Source organism: Gopherus flavomarginatus, chromosome 9, assembly GCF_025201925.1.
Source record: "Gopherus flavomarginatus isolate rGopFla2 chromosome 9, rGopFla2.mat.asm, whole genome shotgun sequence".
Taxonomy (NCBI): domain Eukaryota; kingdom Metazoa; phylum Chordata; order Testudines; family Testudinidae; genus Gopherus; species Gopherus flavomarginatus.
The window spans coordinates 83880646-83889013 of record NC_066625.1 but is presented as its reverse complement, the minus strand read 5'-3'; the positions used below and the strand labels follow the sequence as shown (position 1 = coordinate 83889013).

General features: G+C 55.5%; 1 non-coding gene across 1 annotated transcript; it reads right to left on the bottom strand.

Annotated features, from left to right (window-relative positions):
- TRNAV-CAC (transfer RNA valine (anticodon CAC)) lies at positions 1–73 on the bottom strand. Its single transcript has one exon. It is a non-coding gene; the product is annotated as a tRNA-Val (tRNA).
- Positions 74–8368: the final 8295 nt, after the last annotated feature.

Below are 8368 nucleotides of genomic sequence, written 5' to 3'. Positions count from 1 at the left end.
TGTTCCCGCCCGGGGTCGAACCGGGGACCTTTCGCGTGTGAGGCGAACGTGATAACCACTACACTACGGAAACCCTCTGCCCGCAGCTCCCCGCTGGCCCCTTTGTAGTGAGGCGGAGCGGGACCCTGGCCGCTGGAGGCAGCAGCGTGGGGCTCTGGCCGCCGAGGGAGGCTCCGCAGCAGCCCGCGATGTGATGAGCGTGGGCTGGCCCCGGAGTGCGGGGGGTGGGGGGGGCGAGTCTGAGAGGCCCGCGGGGGAAGCTCTGTCACCTCCCCCCTGTGACGCAGGGTGGGCCTGCGGAGAGGAGCACGGGGGAGGGCAGCGGGGGGATATGGGGGCAGGGCAGCAGGGGGAAGGGCAGCAGGGGGCACAGAGGGGAGAGGGGGGCAGGGCAGCAGGCAGAGGGGCAGCAGGGGGCACAGGGGGGGGAAGGGCAGCAGGGGCCATGGAGGGGAGAGGGGGGCATGGCAGCAGGGGGGAGGAGATATGGGGAAAGGGCAGCAGGAGCATGGAGAGGGATATTGGGGCAGAGGGCGTAGGGCAGCAGGGGGCATGGAGAGGATATGGGGGCAGGGCAGAGGAGGAAGGGCAGCAGGGGGCACGGAGCGGGATATGGGGGCATGGCAGCAGGGGGAAGGGCAGCAGGGGGCATGAAGGGGAGGGGGGCATAAAGGGGGGCAGGGCAGCATGGGGGAGGGGATATGGGGGAAGGGCAGCAGGAGCATGGAGGGCGATATGGGGGCATGGCAGAGGAGGAAGGGCAGCAGGGGCCATGGAGGGGGATATGGGGGCAGGGCAGAGGAGGAAGGGCAGCAGGGGGCATGGAGGGGGATATGGGGGAAGGGCAGCAGGGGGCATGAAGGGGATATGAGGGCAGGGCAGCGGGGGGCATGGAGGGGGATATGGGGGCAGGGCAGAGGAGGAAGGGCAGCAGGGGGCATGGAGGGGGATATGGGGGAAGGGCAGCAGGGCGAAGGGCAGCAGGGGGCATGAAGGGGATATGAGGGCAGGGCAGCGGGGGGCATGGAGAGGGATATGGGGGCAGGGCAGAGGAGGAAGGGCAGCAGGGGGCATGGAGGGGGAAGGGGAAAGGGCAGCAGGGAGCATGGAGGGGGAAGGGCAGCAGGGGGCAGGGCAGAGGGGGAATGAGGAGCATGGTGGAGGGGGAAAGGGAGGGCATGGAGGGGGAAGGGCAGCAGGGGGCATGGAGGGGATATGGGGGCTGACAGAGGAGGAAGGGCAGCAGGGGCATAGAGGGAGGAAAGGGGCAGGGCCACAGGGGGCATGGCAGAGGGGGAAGGGCAGCGGGGGCATAGAGGGGGGCATGGCAGACGGGGAAGGGCAGCAGGGGCATGGAGGGGGGAGGGGGCATGGGAGAGGAGGAAGGGCAGCAGGGGCATGGAGGGGGGAAGGGGGCAGGGCAGCAGGGGGCATGACAGAGGGGGAAGGGGTGCATGGCAGAGGGGGAAGGACAGCGGGGGCATGGAGGGGGAAGGGGGCATGGAGGGGGGAAAGGGGAGCATGGTGGAGGATGAAAGGGGGTGTGTGGAGGGGGGAAGGGCAGCAGGGGGCATGGAGGGGGAGGTGGGGGGGGTGTAGGGCAGGGCATGTCTTGGAGGGTAGAAAGAGGGCATGGAGTAGTGGGAAGGGCAGCATGGGGCACTCTGTGGTCTAGGAGGGAGCATGCTGCCTGGGGAGGAAGCAGGTTGGGTGGGGAAAGGAAAGAAGTTAGTGTTTTGTGTTTTAATGCCCTCTCTCCCTGCCTCCCTTAGCGTTCAGCCTGGGAGCTGTGTGGAGGGATAACCGTGCACCTTGCCACCCTACCTACACTAGCCAGCAGTCACTGGAAAACCTTTGTTCTAATAAGTAAATTCCCTGCCTTGTGTAGCTGCTTTCCTTTGGGAGGGCAGCGGGAGGGAGAGAGCACAGATCCGTGTCACACTTTTTTGTTTAAGTGGAATGCTGATTGTGATTTTTAGTTCTGCGGTGAGCTCTCCTTGGATTTTTTGTAAATGCCCTGCTGAGCAAGTGGGCAACAGATGGTATTTTATGCTTAATTAACAAGTACAATTATGTTTGCTGTAGGAAATGTTCCAGGTAATACAAGTGGCTTAGACCACTGGAGAAAATGTTTTTCATGTGTAATGGGGTGAGTGTAGACTCTGCTTCTTTAGGATTTCAGCAGGATTTCACAATTCTCTTCAGAAATGGGTTTTATCCCCTTATTCCAATGAGGGACTTTAATCAGTGCTCTCAGTGCACTTTGCAAACATCACTGGAATCAGCCTCATCAGACATTCCCATTTTAAATAAACGAGATTAAAGGCCACATTTTCAAAGTGGTTTCTTAATTCTAAGGGCTTGGCTACACTGAAGAGTTGCAGCGCTGGTGGTGAGTTTACAGTGCTGCAACTTACTCTGTGTCCACACTTGCAAGGCACAGCCAGCGCTGTAACTCCCTGGCTGCAGCCCTGGCTGTACACCTGGTCTGCTTGGGGTGTAACGATTCCAGCGCTGGTGATGCAGCGCTGCTCGTCAAGTGTGGCCAGCAAAAGCGCTGTTATTGGTCTCCAGGGTATTAGGATGTATCCCAGAATACCTTTTCAGCCACTCTGCTCATCGTTTCGCACTCCACTGTCCTGGGTTCAGGTGACCGGACCTTTAAATGCCCCTGGAATTTTAAAAATCCCCTTCCTGTTTGCTCAGCCAGGTGTGGAGTGCAATCAATCAATCAATCAATCACTGACCATGCCTCCACGCCCCAAACGAGCCCCAGCATGGAGCACTGCCGAGCTGCTGGACCTCATCAGTGTTTTTGGTGAGGAAGCTATGCAGTCACAGCTGTGCTCCAGCCGTAGGAATTATGATACCTATGAGCAGATAACAAAGTCCGTGCTGGAAAGGTAATGAACGGGATGCAGTGCAGTGAAGGGTTAAAGTAAAGGAGCTGCGGAGTGCCTATTGCAAAGCCCATGAGGGAAACCGCCGCTCAGGTGCTGCCCCCACGACCTGCCGTTTTTACAAGGAGCTGGATGCGATACTTGGGGGTGACCCCACTGCCAATCTGAGGACCACGATGGACAGTTCAGAGCAGGGAGAGGAGGGGGAGGAAACGGAGAGTGAGGGTACTGGGGTGGTGGGAGACACCCCGGAGTCCCAGGAGACATGCAGCCAGGAGCTCTTCTCAAGCCAGGAGGAAGCTAGCCAGTCGCAGCAGCTGGAACTTGTTGGTGAAGAAGAAGCAGAGGAGCGGGTTCCCGGTAAGCAGCTTTTATTTTAAGGATGGAAATGTTTTGGGAGAGGAGGGAGGAGTTATGGCTGCATGCATGCATGCCTAGATGTGGAATAGCCCATTGATGTGGTCTATCACCTCTCGGTAATCGGCCTCTGTAATCTCTTCAAAAGTTTCAGCCAGAGCGTGGGCAATGCACTTGCGCAAGTTTATAGGGAGAGCCACCGTGGTCCTTGTCCCAGTCAGGCTAACGTGTCCGCACCACTGTGCCGTGAGGGGTGGGGGGGACCATTGCTGCACACAGGCAAGCTGCGTAGGGGCCAGGGCGGAATCCGCATTGCTGGAGAAGACCCTCCCTCTCTTCCCAGGTAACCCACAGCAGCGAGATATCTGGTAGGATAAAATCCTGTGGAAAAGGTAGGGATAGTGTTCAGTGCAGGTTCCTCCCCACAGCGCTCCGATTTCCCCAATGCACAGAATCCCCAGTGCAGCCCTGACCCAAGCAGTTGCCTTTCCCAAGTGAGCTGCGGAAGTGAGAAGGCTTCCAGGAGTAACGCCTGTGGCAAATGTAGGGGTAGTGTTCAGTGCAGTTTCCCCCCAGCTGCTCTCTGCCTTCCCCAATGCACAGAAACCCCAGTGCAGCCCTGACCCAAGCAGTTGCCCTTCCCAGGTGAGCCGCGGCAGTGAGATGGCTTCATTAATCACTCATTCCCCATTACTCACCATGTCTTCGCTGCTGTGGCCTCTCTGTGCTATGTTTGCTATGTGTAAAGGATGCTACAAATGAGACTAAAAACTCCTTAACTGTGATTATAAACAATGCAGCCTCTGTAATAAATGTTTCTATTTCTGTTTTTTTTCTAAGTGTCCTTGAATAGTACCAGTAATCCACCATCCCTATCACAGACTGCTGAAAAGCTACAGAACCTGAGGAGGAAACCAAGAAAAAGTAAACAAGATTTGGTGAAAGCAGTTATGAATCAGTCTGCCAGAGGGAGTAAGAGGCTGCAGGACTGGAGTGAAAATATTCAGCAGTGGAGGGAAACAGAAAGCAGGAGAAAGGAATTGGCTAAGAAGAAAAGCACAAAGCAGCTGATAAGCCTCCTGGCGCGCCAAACAGAGTGTATGTAGTCACTCATAGCCATGCAGGCAGAGCACTACCGTGCTGCCCCCCACCATCCCAAAGCTCTCTCCCTTGTGCCCCAATGTCAGCTCAAAACCCCCTTCTTCAGCATCCAGGTTCTTACCACCACCAGCTGCCCCCAACACCTGTACATTCACCTACCAGCCCTGAGAACTACGACCCTTACCCTCTGCACTCAACCCCCATCACCATGCAGCATTTTCATCCTGAAGTGCAGCAGGCATTGCACAGCACTCCAGGCAGGACATATTCAAACCTCTGACTGTACAGTTCACCTCCCTACCCCCCTGTCCTTACTGTCTTTTCAATAAATGATTTCTTGGCTTTTAAAACAGTTTTTATTATTGCAGAAAGTGAAAGATACTGTACCCCAAGGAAAAAACAGGCACTGCAAATCATTGTAACCACTGCACTTCACGCCCGTGCAAGGCACCAAACATTACTGTTGGCTTTCAGCCTCAAATTGCTCCCTTAAGGCATCCCTAATCCTTGTAACCCTGTGCTGGGCCTCTCTAGTAGCCCGGCTCTCTGGCTGTGCAAATTCAGCATCCAGGCGTTGAACCTCGGAGGTCCATTCCTCACTGAAAGTTTCACCCTTCCCTTCACAAATATTATGGAGGGTACAGCGGATATAACCGCAGGGATGCTGCTTTCCCCCAAGTCTAGCTTCCCATAAAGACATTTCTAGCGTCCCTTTAAACGGCCGAAAGCACACTCCACAGTCATTCTGCACCGGCTCAGCCTGTAGTTGAACCGATCCTTGCTCCTGTCAAGCTTCCCTGTATAGGGTTTCATGAGCCAAGGTATTAACGAGTAAGCAGGGTCTCCAAGGATCACAATGGGCATTTCGACGTCCCCTTCTGTGATCTTGCGGTCTGGGAAAAAAGTCCCAGCCTGCAGCTTCCTGAACAGGCCACTGTTCCGAAAGATGCGTGCATCATGCACCTTTCCGGGCCAGCCTGTGTAAATGTCAATGAAACGCCCACAGTGATCCACAAGCGCCTGGAGAACCATAGAGAAATACCCCTTGCGATTAACGTACTCCGATGCCAGGTGGGGTGGTGCCAGAATAGGAATATGCGTCCCATCTATTGCCCCTCCACAGTTAGGGAAACCCATTTGTGCAAAGCCATTCAGAATGTCCTGCACGTTCCCCAGAGTCACGATTCTTCTTAGCAGGATGCGGTTAATGGCCCTGCAAACTTGCATCAACACTATTCCAGTGGTCGACTTTCCCACTCCAAACTGGTTCACGACCGATCGGTAGCTGTCTGGAGTTGCCAGCTTCCAGATTGCAATAGCCACCTGCTTCTCCACTGACAGGGCAGCTCTCAATCTCATGTCCTTGCGCTGCAGGGTGGACGCGAGCTCAGTACACAGTCCCATGAAAGTGGCTTTTCTCATCCTAAAGTTCTGCAGCCACTGCTCGTCATCCCAGACTTGCAGGACAATGTGATCCCACCACTCAGTGCTTGTTTCCAGAGCCCAAAGGCGGCGTTCCACGGTGCTGAGCACGTCCGTTACTGCCACAAGCAATTTATTGTCACACGCGTTAGGCGAATCGATATCATTGTCGGACTCCTCACTGTCACTTTGGAGCTGAAGGAATAGCTCCACTGCCATGCGTGATGTGCTAGCGACATTCATCAGCAAAGTCCTCAGCAGCTTGGGCTCCATTTCCCGCGGAAATCGCGCTGCAGTCTCACAATGGTGCCAAACTGCTGGGATGTGAAGCGATGCACCACGGGGCGTTAGGACAGGAAGCGGAATGACCTGCACCCTTCCGTCCCCTTCCCACAACCCACGGCGCCAAAATGAGACGAGGTGCTCTGTGGGATAGCTGCCCACAATGCACCACTCCCAACAGTGCTGCAAATGCTGCAAATGTGGCCACACTGCAGCGCTGGTAGCTGTCAGTGTGGCCACAGTGCAGCCAGGGCCGGTTTTAGGAAGTGCGGGGCCCAATTCGAACATTTTCGGCGGGGCCCTGGCAGGGATGACTTAAAAAAAAAGTGGGAAAAAAAGCCTTTTGTTTCTTTCATGTATTATTTACTTTCCATAACTATATAAATAATAAAATTATATATTATGTACATTGCATCATATATGCTGTTGATTAGTTATTAATGACTGCCGTTTCACATGTGTAGGTCCCAGCTGCTCCCTGCCCCCTCACTGAAGGAGGTGTGCAGGGTTACTGCCCTGGGAACTGCAGGGCACAAATGGACATGGGGCTGGCTGCAGGCAGGGCAAGGGGTGCAGGGCTGGTTGGAGATAAGAGGTGTGTGGAGCGGGCTGGCTTCAGGCAGGGCCTGGGGGGGATGCAGCAGGGGTTGCCAGGGCTGGAGACAGAGGAGTTTGAGACTGGCTGGCTTCAGGCAGGGGGGTGCAGCAGGGGTTGGCTGGAGACAGGGCAGGGTGTGCAGGGCTGGTGCGGGCAGCAGCGTGTGTGGGGCTGGCTGGCTTTAGGCAGGGCTATAGGGGTGTGTGGCAGGGGTTGACTGGAGACACGGCAGGGGGTTTGACAGGGACTGGCTGTGGGCACGGGGTGCAGAGCTGGCTGCAGACAAGGGGAGCGGGGCTGGTGTGGGCAGGGCAGGGGGTGCAGCAGAGGCAGCTGGAGCCCCAGCCATTTAAATAGCCCCCAAGCTCCCTGCTATCCCAGGGCTTTGGGGGCTATTTAAAGGGCCCGGGGCTCCCCTGCTTCTACCCCGCCCTGGACCTTTTAAATAGCTGCGGGAGCCCTGGGGAATGCATGGAGGTGGCGGGGCTCTGGCGGCTATTTAAAGGACCGGGGTGGCAGAGGCAGGCAGCTGGAGCCCTGACCCTTTAAATAGCCCCCAGAGCCCTTCACTACCCCAGGGCTCTGGAGGCTATTTAAAGGCCCGGAGCTCCAGCCAGGAGAGTGGGGCCTCGGGGCTTGCCACGCTCCAGCCGGGGCTCCAGCCGGGGCTGCGGGGCTTGCTGCGCTCTGGCTGGAGCTCCAGCCAGGAAGCGGGGCTTGCCATGCTCCGACCGGGGCTCCAGCCGGGAGAGCGGGGCCGCGGGGCTTGCTCCACTCCAGCCGGGGCTCCAGCCGGGGCCACGGGGCTTGCCACGCTCCCGCCTGCGCTTCGCTCAAGGGAGCGGGACCACGGAAGACCCCTGAGCAGATCGCAGCCAGGGACCCGGGGTAAGTTAAAAAAAAAAAAGTGTCTAAGGCGCGGGGCCCTCTTAAGCGCAGGGCCCGATTCCTGGGAATCAGGCGAATCGGCCTAAAGCGGGCCTTGAGTGCAGCGCTGTCCCTACACAGCTGTACGAAGAGAGCTGTAACTCCCAGCGCTGCACATCTCCAAGTGTTGCCATACCCTAAGTGTCTCAATTTTAGGTGCCCAGCTGTAGACAACCATTTTCAGATATGCTAAGCTGCCACTCCCCCATTGACTTCGGCTGAAGTTTTTCTGAACATCAGGTCACAGATGTCCCAAGCCAGGCACCTGAAATGTGAGACACCCAAACTTAGAGGCCACTTTTGAAAAATTTCATCTAAGTGACTAGCTCAGAAGCATACAATGAATCTGCAGCAGACTTTGGAATAGAACAGCAGGTAACTTAACTCAGGCATCTGCCTACATCACAAATTGATCTTTCCTCTCTAGAAAAGATTGTCTTCCTGCAGAGGGTATTTGTGTTTTCCTTATATGCACTAAAAGCATGAGATTAAACAGATAGTTTTGTAGATGATTGTGGCCTTCAGATTTACTACTGCAGCATAAACAATTGCACAGCTTTCGCTTAAAGAGGACTGTAAAATATATGGGTCTCAATATGTCTTAATACAGGAAAACGCTCTTTAACAAAGCCGTATAAAATGGTTATTCCAAAGAACCAAAGCCTAAAGTTGTGGCTAATGTTATTTTTCCCTATTAGTGATTTCATTTCGTTTTCTCCATGAGTTGTTTATAGCTTCTGCCAATATAACTTTTCCTCCATTTAAGAGGCACTTGCAAATC